Below are 14455 nucleotides of genomic sequence, written 5' to 3' on the forward strand. Positions count from 1 at the left end.
GTAAATTTCAGGGCTGTGTCAGGGAAAATATAAAAATGAGCCTGGTTCATTTTGTGATATCAGAAAGTAAAGAAATCCTCCAAAAAATGATGAAGACATGGTGAAAGGCACAGGAGCCAACCCAAAAATGCTCTCACAGCCAAAGTTTGAATAATTTGAACAAAATAAAGAATGACAGTTTGGATTTAGAATAAAAAGAATAAAGTAAATATTCATGAGTCCATACTGATATTAATTTTTAATGAATAAAGACATAAATGGGAAAAGGAGGAACCACTGCTTCTTACAGAAAAATTCCAATTAATAAATGTAGAAAGTATGAAGAAAATATTATATTATCATTAGACTACCACAACAATAATGACTGCTGGCTCAATCCACTGACAGCTACTAAAATTCATGGGTAAAGGTTTTAAAAGAAATAGAATATTTGCATAGTCCCAATGTATCTCCAAAATAAATACTTATTAATTACAAGGAAAAAACAATAACTACACTACACAGTAGAGAAAGGGGAAGACACCACCTAACCAAGCAATCAAGGTTAGTGTCACTAGTAACAAAACTTATTGACGTCATATACCCTCTTAGGATGCGATGCACTAAAAAGGGAACATTGCCTTTCTGGTTTCCTTCCCAAAATGCAAAACCTCAATCTAATCATGAAACGTATTAGACAAGCCCAACTTGCAAAATGCTCTATAAAGCATCTGACCTAAATTCTTTACAGCTGTCAAGATCACAAAAGACCAGGAAAAACTGAAAAACTGTCATAGATTGGAGAAGACACAATTAAAAGCAATGTGGGGTCCTGGACAAGTTTCTGGAACAGGAAAAAAAAAGTGACATTGGATAAAAAAAAAAAAAGAATGAGATCTGAATAAAGTATAAAATTATATTAATAGAAATATCAACATCAATATCTTAGTTTTCATAATTGTTATATGGTGTACAGAATGTTAACAATAGAGAAGGCTGGATGAAAGGCATAAAAGAAATATATATAAATACAAGGAATTTATAAATTTTCTATAAGTCTAAAATTAAGTCAAAATAGGAAAAATGCAATTTAAAATAAAAGAAAATATAATACCGTGGAACAAATTCTATAAAGATGTCCCCATACTTGCATTGTAGTCTGAGTAGTATCATTACTTTATTCTGTGCCTTTTGGCAAATCTGTTCCCTCCTCTGGGCCTCAGTTTCCTCTTTTTTAAAATAAGGGGAAGTGACCAGATAGTCTTTAAGATTCCACAATTAATTCAAAAAGTCTTGTTCATTGTCAGTGTATGAGAATGTTGCCTATGCTCTACTTACCAGGCTAATAATTGTAATTGATTCTCATTACAAAGAAATATTTGATTATTATAGAAAATTTAGAATATTCAGGAAATCAAATCACAGCTAATATGTTAGAATATACTCTTCCAATCCAGTTTTGGACTATTATGCAGAGAATTACTATGAATATTTATATACAAGTTTTTTTGTTTGGAAATAGACTTTTTTCCCCCTTGGATAAGTAACTTAGAGTAGAATGACTGGGTCATATGGTAAGTGTATGCTTAACTTTTAATGTACGCACATGTGTGTGATGTGATTTTTATGAAAATAACATCATAGAATACATAATATTTTTCTTGCTTCTTAAAACTTTTTCCCAGGTTTACTGAGATATAATTGACATATAATAAACTATACATATTTACTACATATGTTATGTTTTGATGATTCTTGACTTATATACACACCAGTAAAACCACAGTCAATGTAATAAACATACTCATTACCCTGAAAAGTTTTCTTATCTCTCTTTGTAATCCCTTCCTACACCCCTCAATGTCTCTCTTTCCTCTCCACTTTTTTCTTAAGCAACCACTGATCCTGCTTTTACTCTAGGTTCAACTGCATTTTCCAAAATTTTACATAAAGAGAATTATAAACGATGTATTTATTTTGTTTGGCTTTCTGTAATCCCCTAACGGGTTATTCTTGCCCACCGCACAGACAAAACCAATTCACTGAGACCATAGTATTGTTGTAAAGAAATAGTTTAATTAATGCAGAGCTAGCCATACAAAAGGACTGGAGTTATTATTCAAATCAGTTTCCTCGAGAACTCAGAGATGAGGACTGTTGTGAATGATTTGATGGGCAGGGACCTAGGGAACGGGTGCTTCTGATTGGTTGAGGATGAAGTCATAGGAGTGCGGAAAATAGTCCTTGTGCACTGAATTTATTTCTGGGTGAGGTCCACAGCAACAGTTGAGTCATAAGTCCCAGGACTAGATGGAGTCAGTCAGTTGCCAGAATGCAAACCTCTGAAAAACATCTCGAAAGACCTATCTTAGGTTCTACAATAGTGATGTTATCTATAGGAGCAATAAGGGAAGTCACAAATCTGTGACCTCTGGCCACATGACTTGAGCAACAAGGGATTATAGAAAGGCAAGCTAGGGGACAATCTGGTTATCATATAACTACACCTGCATTTCAGAAGAATTTAGGTCCCTCACATAATTCTAATCTTGTGGCCTTTCATTAGTCTTACAAAGGTGGTTTCAGTGCCTGAGCAAGAAGAAGGTTCATTCTAGGGAAGGACCTATTATTATCCTTGCTTCAAAGTTAAACTGTAAACTAAATTCCTCCAATGCTTAGCTTGGTTTATGCTCAGGAATGAGTGAAGATAGCCAGTCTGTAAAGCTAGAAGTAAGATGGAGTCAGCCATGCTAGACTTCTCTCGCTGTCATAATCTGCACAGATAATTGTATTTCTTTTCTCAGCATAATTGTTTTGAGATTCACCCATATTCTTATGTATCAAGAGTTCATCCCTTGTTACAGCTGAGCAATATTCCATTGTGTAACTGTAGCACAAGTTGCCTATCCATTCACCTGTTGATGGATCACTTGGGTTGTTTTCAGTTTTGGACTATTATGCAGAGAATCACCATGAATATTTATGTACAAGTTTTTTTGTTTGGAAATAGACTTTTTTCCCCCTTGGATAAGTAACTTAGAGTAGAATGACTGGGTCATATCGTAAGTGTATGCTTAACTTTTAAACTGCCAAACTGTTTTCTAAAGCAATAACAACACTTCACATTCCCACCAGCAATGTATGAGACTTCCAGTTACTTTGTATACTCAGACACAATCGGTATAGTCAGTTGCCTTCCTTTCAGCCATTCTTTTATTTTAACACTTTAACAAATCTTTAATTCCAAAAGAAATCAATCTAGAGTGGTCAGTAATATACAATGTATTTTTATGTTTCTTTCATATGTATCTATGTAATACAAGTTTATTTGCATATTTGCAATATATAATAACTTTACCTTAGATATGAGTCATAGCAGGATGGAAATATTTTCTTGCAACTACTGCTTTATGCCTATGAAGGGTCTGAACTTGTAATGTCCTCCTGTCTTACTCCCAAATTGATGACAGTGTCCTCTCAAAATTTTTCATAAATTATTAATGACCTAATTTCATTAAAAAATGATTTAGGAAAATGTGAAAATAGAAAATCTTGTTATTCTTTGTCCAATCATCATATGAGCAAAAAGGAGATGATACATTCCTCTATAGAAAAGCTGGGTTTGGAAAATAGTTTTGATAGTATTTCACATGGTAAAGTATCAAAAAGTCTAGTAAGTAGCCCACTTGCTCAGGGGAATAAAATTATTTCAATGTATTTCTCTTCTGAATTACTTGTAATTCCAGGTGATTTTCAAATTGGGAGGCAGATTAGTGACACTGAGTTTATAAAATTTAGATCTACCTTAAGTAGAGACATTATAGAAACCAAGAACACCTCTAACTCTGCACATCCGGTAGAATCTGGAGTTAGGGACTATACGACCCAAGTCATCAGCTAAATGTGCCAAGAGATTGAACTGCAGACGACCATCCTCTAGGGAGTTATTTTGCCTGTTACCAGGAAGAGATGTGCCAAAAACTTCTTCCCCCCCCCCCATTTTTCTTTTTTTTATTTGAGACGGAGTTTCTTGTTACCCAGGCTGGAGTGCAATGGCGCGATCTCGGCTCACCGCAACCTCCACCTCCCAGGTTCAGGCAATTCTCCTGCCTCAGCCTCCTGAGTAGCTGGGATTACAGGCACACACCACCATGCCCACCTAATTTTTTGTATTTTTAGTAGAGATGGGGTTTCACTATGTTGACCAGGATGGTCTCGATCTCTTGCCCTCTTGATCCACCCGCCTCAGCCTCCCAAAGTGCTGGGATTACAGGCGTGAGCCACCGCGCCTGGCCCTCAAAAACTTCTTTAACATAAGATTCCAAACGACTCTGGAGCTCTTTAGGTGGTGTGCATGTTTGGCTTCACAAGGGTGGACACACTGGGATAGGTTCCTTTTTCACCTCTTCTACTGTCTCAGCAACCACTGACTCTCTTTTCTGGATTGAGACGAAAATTCTCTTCAGATGCCCCTGAGACTGTCCACATAAAGACTCTTCCGATAATGCTGGACACAGATTGTGCCGCCATCTTCAATGAGATCCATTTTAGTCATTCTAATGAGAGTGTAGGGGTATCTCACTGAGGATTTAATTTGCATTTCCCTAAAGTCTAAAGTTAGTAAGCCTCTTTATATGTGCTTATTTATCATCCTTATATCGTCTTCGGTGAAAAGTCTGTTTAAATATTGACCATTTTTAATTGAGTTTTCCCTCTTTTTATTATTGAGTTGTAAGAGATCTTCATATATTCTAGGTGCATGTCCTTTGTTAGATGTATGTTTTACAAATATTTTTCTCAGTCTGGGGCTCGGCTTTTTATTTTCTTAACAGTGTTATAATTTGAGTTCATGCTTTTTGTATAATATTTAAAATTTTGCAAATCTATTGTCACTAAGATTTTCTCACCCGTTTTTCTCCAGAAGTTTTGCAGTTTTAGATTTGACAGTGGGTCTATAATCCATTTTGAGTTGATTTTTATATATGATATGAGGTAGAGCTCAACATTCTGCTTTTGTGTTTTATTTTGTTGTAATTTTTGCACATGAATATCTAATTATTGTAGAGCCATTTCTTGAAAAGATCATCCTTTCCTAATTTGCTTGTCAGAGCATCATTACCAAAAATAGGTTTCTATGTATGGATCATTTCTGCATTCTCTGTTTTGCTTCACTGATCTTTTGTTTATCTTGATACCAGTGCCACATTGTTTTGATTACTATAATTACATATAGTAGTAAACCTTGAAATCAGGTAGTGTTAGCCATTCAATTTTGTCCCTATTTTAAAAATTTGCTTTGGCTATTCAAAGCCCCTTGAATTTCCATATATATTTTAAAATCAGTCTGCCAATTCTACAAAAAAAAGCCTTCTGAGATTGCAATATGAATGTGTTGAACCTATAGATTACTTTAAAGAGAATGTTGTTTTAACAATATTATGCTTTGATTCATGAACACGATATGTATTCCCCATTCAACTAGGATTTTCTTTAATTGCTCTCAGCAATGCTTTATAGTTTTTAGTGTATAGGACCTGCACATCTATTGTCAAATTTTTTCCTAAGTATTTTCTGTGTTTTGATATTACTATAAATGATATTTTGATTTTCAATTGCTATTTTTTAGTACATAGAACTATACCTAGTTTTTATATATTGACCTTGTATCCCATAACCTTTTTTATATTTATTAAAAACAACCTTTTTAAATATTTATTATAGCAGCTCTTTTGCAGATCCTGTAGAATTTTCTAAATAGAGAATCATGTTGTCTGCAAGTATAAAACAATTTTACTTCTTCTTTTCCTGTGTGTTTGCTTTCAATTTCTCTAATTTCCAAGCAGCTTTGCTCTCACTGTCTGAATTGATAAAAATGTATGTGAGGTTTCATGAGTCAAATAGACATTGCTCAAAGTAGTTAGATCATTTTACTAGAAGCTACCCAGGGTCTCAAGCAAAGAAGGAAGCCACAGCAACAACAGGATATGAAGTGGATGGCCTGGAGCAGGAGCTGGGAGCAGGGAAATTGAGGGCAATTGAACTAAAGCCAGGTCTCTCATGCCAAGGAACCAGCACTGTGGAGGCTTCCCACTTGGAGCCTCTAGCCCCCATGAAATCCAAAATTTAGACACTCGCCATCCAGTGGGTGTAAGTGGTCAGGCATTTAGTGTTGACCAGAGAAGTACCAACAACAACCAACAGAGAGAAAAATGCGACCAGTCAGGTAAATAAGGGACTCTTGTCCTCTTCCTCTCTCCTCTCTGTTCCAACACAATGAAGGATTTGAGCCCAGAAGAGGGGAGTAGGAAAGGTTAACTGAGCTCATTTTGCTTCCCCACATCCCCATAGTGTGAGGGAGAGAAAGGCAGAATAAAAGATCACATCATGCATTCTCTACCCTGAGACATACATACAGGCTGCAGTCCCTGGAGCCACAAGCCTGTCCTATGATAGAAAGAAATTTTTAAATCAGATATGGGATTAGGATTTCAAAAAGATCATATTTCCAATAATCAAAGTGACCAGGAAATTGTAAGATTTTCCTAACATGGCATTAAGGTATCTGCTATCCAGCACGAAAGGGAGATTCAACATAGATCAACATAGGTCAATGGGGGGCTACGAAAACTGAAAAATAATAATTCAATGTTGTACCCCAGCTAATAATAATCCAGATATATCTGACTTGAAGATTTATCTCTATTCAATTAGTTGACTGAGTATAAATAACGAATTTATCTGGACAAAACTTGTTAAAAAGGCCTTCCTGATTGATGCTAGAACAACCTTTCCCAAAAGGTGCAGGCCCTGATTTGGTTTGGCTGTGTTCCCCACCCAAATCTCATCTTGAATTGTAACTGTCACAATTCCCATATGTCATGGGAGGAACTGGGTGGGAGGTGATTGGATTATGGGTGTGGGTCTTTCCTGCACTGTTCTCATAATACTGAATCAGTTTCACAAGATCTGATGGTTTGAAAAATAAGTTTCCCTGCACAAGCTCTCTTCTCTTGTCTGCCACCATGTGAGATGTGCCTTTCACCTTTCATCATGATTGTGAGGCCTCCCAAGCCCTGTGGAACTGTAATTTCACTAAGCCTCTTTCTTTCATAAATTGCCCAGTCTATCTTCATCAGCAGTGTAAAAACAGACTAATACAGACCCCATGACCTGGGTGGGACCCTTTGAACAGGGCTGGAGGAAGCACCTACAAGCACCAAAGCAAGTAGTCTTACAGAATAAGAGGATTCAAGTAAAATGCATTTGTTGGGCCTCTATCCCCTTAACAGTAAAACGAAAAATTCTGCAGTGTATTTTCTCTGATTATCTTAGTTCCACGTTGTTTGCTTTTATAGAATGATCACTTAATATTTTCCTCCTGCTTTTACATCTTTGGGACTTATCTCAGAAAGAATCATCCATTCCTCAAATACATCATGCCCATGCATGACTATGAAGTTCAGCACATGTTTCTCCCTTGCCTGACAATGCTTCTTTCCCACTCACCACCTAGAAAACACTCCCTCATTTTTCAAACTCAGCTTCTGTGAATCTTTCTCACCCCTTCCTCATGTGAGAATGCCTGCTGCCCTCCTCTGACTCCCACAGCACTCAGTTTATTCCTCCATGCAAAGATTTTTTTAAAAGATTTTGAGTCATAACTACTGTCTTCGCTTTAACCCATCCCACCTTTTAATAGAAAACCCAGATTCTGACCAGTTTACAAGCAAATCTCCATCATATAAACTTTAGGTAATGGAAGAACAAAAATGGTGAAAGCTATCAGAGAGGCTATGCTGATCTATATAGTAGAGAAATAACCTGAGAGGAAACTGAAGAGTATCAAGGAAGCCTGCATGAGCCAAGTTTGAGGGAGAGCTTGGGGGAGTTTTCAATGAAAGAGAAAAGAGCTTTCAACAAATGATGCTGGAATATTTAGATATCCTTATGCCAAAATGGTACCTCTGTATGATAGCAACTTTGCAGATGTGAGGTATGTGAGTAGGAAAGGAAGCAAATGTTTTGTTACACTGTATAAATGAGACAGCTTTTGGCATTCTTTTTAAAAAAATTTTGTAGGTACACAGTAGGTGTATATATGTATGGATTACACTAGAAATCTTTTGATACAGGTGTGCAATACATAATAATCACATCAGAGTAAATGCAGTATCCATCACCTCAAGCATTTATCTTTGGGTTACAAACAATCCAATTACACATTTAGTTATTTTTAGATGTACAATTAAGTTATTTTTTACTACAATCACCCTGTTGTGCTTTGGCATTCTTAAAGAACCTTCCACAGAGTTGAAATTGTTTTCAGTCATTCTACACTTCAACTATTGTGCCTTTGAACATGACTGTGTAGTGAGGTTGGGGCTTTATTCTGGTGACATTTGTTTTGTAAGCCTTAGCAACTTGAAATTTTTACTTTCATTTCTCTTTCCTACTTTTAACCCTCCATTCCCACTCCAGACTCTCCTTGAGAGCAAGAACCATGTCTTATTTATTCATTTTTCCTCCCCTAAGATCAGAATCTGATGACAGCAGTAAATGAATGATTCTCCTAGAAAATGAAACTTTTTCTGGAAAGCTACATACAGCCCACAATGGGTTCTAGAGGAATTGCCTGGTAACTCACCAAATGGATACACAGGGGAAGGTGTTATTTTTGGATGCTTGTCCTCTCCAAATCTCATGAATGGCCTGGTACCATCCTTGTGTTAATGAGTGAGTTTTCACTCTATTAGTTCTTGTGAGAGCTGGTGTTTAAAGAGTCTGGCTCTCACCATGTGACACACCTGCTCCCTTTGCCTTCTGCCATGATTGTAGGCTTTCTGAGGCCTCACCAGAAGCAGCTGGTGGTACAATGTTTCTTGTAAGTCTATAGAATTATGAGCTAAAATAAACCTCTTTTCTTTATAAATTACCCAGCCTCAGGTATTTCTTTCTAGCAATGCAAAACAAATTAACACAAAAGGCTTAAGGGCTTTGGAGTCAAACAGGTCTGCATTCTAATGCCAATTCTGCCACTTAGCAGTTGTGAGACTTCGCTTTAAGTCTCTCTAGCGTTCCCTCCACTGCACTCATTGTACCTCCAATGTAGAATCGTTATGAGAATTAAATGCTAGCATATGTTAAACACTAAGTACAATGCCTGACACATGCACGCATGTACAGAGAAAGATATATAAAGACATACTATATCTATATATATTCAATTATATACAGACATACTCAGCTTCTGTTCTAAACCCTCCCTTAGAAACGTCCTTAGCTTTTAGATATGTATATATTAAATCTCATGTTTAATATATTTTGTATGTGTATATTAATATACACATCAACAATAACATTATCACAGTTGTTTATAGGTATGCTTAATCAACTGAAAGAGAGCATTAGGCACATGAAACTTGAATGTATAAATCACTTTAAACTATTAATGTAACTCATTTTGCATCATACACATATCTGTCAGGCAAAGGTTAATAGACATCTATGAAATTTGGAATGCAATTAAGTCTCACAGGAATCTCAGCTGGAGGCCATGCCAGTTTCTATGGCAACCAAAGGGCTCAGGCAAAAATGGGGGAGGGGGAATTAATTTAAAGGCAAGATAAGCACATAAATATAGCTCTTGCCTACCTTTTCTTCCGAGCTCCAATAAACAACCTTTGCTGCCTTTAAATTATTATGCAGAGTCGAGTATAAGTCAGATTGGTTTTTCATTTCCTAGAATTAAATACATTTTCCCAAATCTTTAAAGGTGATTTCAGTTTTTAAAAAATGTATCATTTCTCTGGATATCCAGTTTATAAGTGTGTCAGGTGTAGTCTCAAATTCCTCGGGTGGAAAAAAGGAGAGGAGATAAAAAGAACAGAACAAGATGTTGCAGATGATTAGAGGATACTGCGAATAACCTTCTCAACACCATAAAATGAGGCTTTACTTCTGATCTCAGAAGTTGCAATCAGACCAAAGGGAGAAAATGTGGCTACAAACAAAATTGGTTTTCCTGTCACGAGTTTTATAACATCACTGAATGGAAGGAAACTTTAGCAGCCACCTAGTCAAAAGATTTAATTTTATCACCAAAAACACTCAGCTTAAGTAGTTAACAAATGCAAATGTGGCTGGAATTCAGGAATCTCAGACTCCTGACTGCAGATTGCTTTGTGTACCTACTCCACTTTCCTCTCCTTCACTTCTTTCTTGTATGTAGAATTCAGGGACATTGTTAACCATTTTCCATCACAAGTAGTTTCCAACTGTTCAATTTCCTGATCTCCATATTATTGCCTATGATCTGATTTGTTTTTTAAGACCAGATGAATCTTATTTTGGTATACTCCACCTCAGCTCTTAACTTGGTTCACATTTGGCAAGCAACTTCCACTTTGCTGTGAACATTGGTTTATGGAAGTTCTGCAATTGCTCATCTACTTTACGCTGTTAAGCCAGCGGCAATGTGTTCATTGGCAGTAACATGCACCTGTATGTGCCCCATGCAGTCTGTGTAAGGAGAGCCTGGAAAACAGAAGGGGCTGGGAAAATTCCCATAAGAGATACAAGATATTGACAAAAAATAGATATCACGGCTGTTTCAAATCCAAGTCTCTAATAGGAAAACTTGCAAGTGGAAGTCATCTTCCAAGCTTTAAAACTGTGTTTGGGCTGTATTTGTTACAGAGTTATGAGGACCTCAAGATTTTGACAGTTAGGAAGATCAAAGTGCCAAAAGAAAGAACCAGCTGTGATGACAGTGCTTGGAGTGAAAACCTCAGGGTCACTTGGCTGGATCTCTTCTCAGGAGTCTCTTCTGACTGTCCCGTGGTTGATCAGCTCTGGTAAAGCTGGGCTCGCTTGAAAAGTTTCTGCTCTGTGCACTTTTCCTCAGCACCAAGGTCATGGAATATTTGAGATTACTATGGGAAGCTGGTTGGAATGAACATCCAACTCCTGCGTTAAAGCGATTCTCCTGCCTCAGCCTCCCAAGTAGCTGGAATTACAGGCGCCCACCACCAGGTCCAGCTAATTTTTGTATTTTTAGTAGAGACGGGGTTTCACAATGTTGGCCAGGCTGGTCTCAAACTCCTGAGCTCAGGTGATCCGCCCACCTGCCTCAGTCTCCCAAAGTGCTGGGATTATAGATGTGGCCACTGCACCCAACCAACACTTGTAAAGGACACTTCTCTACCTACGGCCTCTACTGAACAGGTAGCTATGGTTTTTAATGTGACCACATCAATTTTCACATGCCCACTCAGTTCCAGATGACACAGAAGGCCACCACTCTAACATTTGGCCAAGGATCTGTGTGGTGTTGCTCAAAAACAATAAACTGAGTCACTCTGACTACACTTCCCAGAAATTTGGACCAAAACATGTGGAAAACAATTCATGTGTGACTGGTGAGAAATCTAGCTAAAAAAATCCTAATGGACTGAGCAAGTTCCAGTTAGGAGAAGAAAGCATGAGGAAGGAGGGGTCAGCTGGTAGCAGAATAGAAAAGAGACATGAGGAGGGGAGCCAAGCCCACTGAGAGCAAAGCGCAGAACAGGAGACCCAGGAGCTGCTGCCACCAGGGTTCCTAGAGGCCTCCTGAAAACAGCAGGCACCGAATCTTGCTTATTCCACATTCCAGATAGTTCTTTCCAGCTCTTTCACTGCCACCTGGGCCCATTATTTTAAAATTAATTAATTAATTAGTATCCTCCCATTATTCAACATAAATTCTTAAACCCACTTCACATGAGCTAATTTGAGTAGATCTCTGCAACCAAAGAGACTGAAAAATGCTTGCTGGTTCACTAAGCCTCACTGTTGGCTGATAAAAATGGCTTTGTTCAAGTGTTGTAGTAACAGTTTATCTCAGTGCCTAGACCTGATAAGTTGTGTATAGCCAAACAGGCAGCAATTTGGTGGGTTTAGCCTCATTGATCAAAGATGTCCTCTCTTGCAAGCACAGCCCTCTTCCCTGCCCTTGCCCACACACACACATACTCCTATACTATTTCCTGGAGTTTTTGGCATTATTACGTCTTATCCTGGCCAAGGCATTTTCTTTTCCCCATTTGCAAAGTTAACACATTATTTAGCTAACCCATTAAAAGGTATTTGCTTATATGATCAGATCTTCTCCTGTCTGTTAACATAAAAACAGTACATGAAATCGTAACTTAGGGATGCAGGAGTGGTTCAGTGAAGTTAATGGGACTATAGAAATCAACTGAATTGCCAATGGCCGAATAAAGGTCCCAAGAGAGCAGGAACATGGTTTTTACCTGTGGATCAGACATTACCACAATCCACAGAAAAGGCACAGAAAAAAAAGCACTGCAGAATGTTAGAACCAGAAAAGACCTCTGAGATCACCCATTCCATCCATCTGAGGGTAAGAGAATGGGCAGGATGGGCAGGTCCATGACTTATCCAATATACACCATCATAATAAGAAGCCTTATGAGCAGAGTTCAGAGAGAACTCTAGAGCAGAACTTGCTTTCCTGGCTGAGACCTTCCCCACTGCACACACAACCCCTGACAAAACTCAACCTTGTTCTGCTATCTCACTCAGCCACTGGCAAAGTTTTATCAAGATATTGAAGGCCAACATGTTAGAAATAAAACTACCTAAAATAAGTGTGCTTCTCTCACCTACCTGAGGACAGTGGCATTCTAAAAGCAGAAGCTTGTTGCTTGAGAGGGACTTATCAAGACTTCACAGAGGTTCTGTAACTCCACATTTCCCAGCCTGACCTTTCACAACCATCCAGGGTGATTTGCAAGGGTTGACTTATGTTTACACATAGATAAAGATCAATGAAGCAAACTGCAGAACTTCTTTGTCAGTTTCTACTTTTCTAGCTTAAGTTGAGCTGCTTCTACCATACCTTATTATAGTTTGAAAGAAAAGCAGCTAATGACCATGAACTCTGATTTTCTGATTTGAATATCCCACTCAGACTCTGCTGATACCTGATGGCTCTCGGCATTTTTTCTCTGTTTTCATTCTTTCTCCTTGTAATTCTCACAGGATGGTGACTCTCCCCTAAGGTTGCTCCATTTTCTTGCCTTCTCTTTGTCACTCACACAATATACAAAGAGATGCTCTCACTTGGCTCTGCATTCTCAGGTCTATCCAGTAATTAGGTCCCTAAAAAAGTTTTCTGAGTATTTCAGGATACTTTCCAGATGGCTGTGTGATTCATACTGCCAGCTATTGAATAATTTTCATTGTTCCAAGCTTCTCTGTAAAAAGATTTTGAGGTATAATCCTTTAAACTTTCTGTTATAGCAGCATCATAATGACCGTCATGAGTAATAAATTGCAAGTTTTCCAAGGCAAGTCTCCTGATGAGTTCTCAATGAGTCCTTTTTAGGCCAATTCTTGCATTGTTTTAAAGAAATATCTGAGACTGGGTAACTTATAAGAAAAGAGGTTTAATTGGCTCATAGTTCTACAGGCTATGTGGGAAGCATAGCACTGGCATCTGCTTCTGGGGAGGCCTCAGGAAGATCTTATTCATGGAAGAATATGAAGCAGGAGTAGGCACATCATGGCCAGAGCAGGAGCAAGAGAGAGAGAGAGAGCAGGACAGGAGGTGCCACACACTTTTGAATGACCAGATCTCATGTGAACTCAGAGCAAGAGCTCGCTTGTCACCAGGGAGATGGTCTGTCATTCATAAGGAATCTGCCCCAGTGATCCAAACACCTCCCACCAGTCTCCATCTCCAACATTGGGGATTACATTTCAACATGAGATTTGGGTGAGGACAAATATCCAAACTATTCAATAGTTTGGATACTATCAGTCTTTAATATTATTCAGTAATTTCTTTGTAGTATCCTGGAAAACTTCAGTTGCCTTTGCAAAGTTATGCAATAACTATATAGAAAGTATGCTAGTATTACAATGTTAACTACATCACATTCCATAAGTGAAAAGCTGGGTATGCTGCAGTCTAGTTCTGTGGCAATTGATGCTTGATAGAATGAAACTACAACATTCAGTCTTTCTGAGGAGCACCAAACCAAGAACCTAGAGACTAGGTTCCCAACACCAGCAACTAGCCACGTGACCTGGGACAAGATATTTAACTCCTCTGGGTCTTGATTTTGTCATTTTTCCAAGTGGTGGGGAATTTCAAAGTTCTCTAAAGTTCCTTCTAGCTTTGAAATTCTAGCATGATAAGATGAAGGAAGGACTTTAGAATCACGAAGTGCTTACAAATCATTGTTCAATTCAATAAGTGTTTATTGTGGACCCTAGGGCAGAATACTAGAAAAGAAATTACGAGAGAACAAAGGGCATGATCACTGCCCTCTACTTATCCCCAGCCTAGTTGAGAGGAGGGATGAAGTGGAAATCACCAACCACAATGCGTTCATTCAAAAGGCCATCATGGGGAAGCAGCGCTGGCCCAGACTGAGGTAGCTGTACCTCCACGACTGCACCCCAACTTGAC

General features: G+C 38.1%; 1 pseudogene; it reads right to left on the reverse strand.

Moving 5' to 3' along the window:
* Window positions 1-3709: 3709 nt before the first annotated feature.
* LOC101050225 (large ribosomal subunit protein mL50 pseudogene) lies at window positions 3710-4509 on the reverse strand (annotated as a pseudogene).
* Window positions 4510-14455: the final 9946 nt, after the last annotated feature.

This window comes from Saimiri boliviensis, chromosome 12, assembly GCF_048565385.1.
Source record: "Saimiri boliviensis isolate mSaiBol1 chromosome 12, mSaiBol1.pri, whole genome shotgun sequence".
NCBI classification, from domain to species: Eukaryota; Metazoa; Chordata; class Mammalia; order Primates; family Cebidae; genus Saimiri; species Saimiri boliviensis.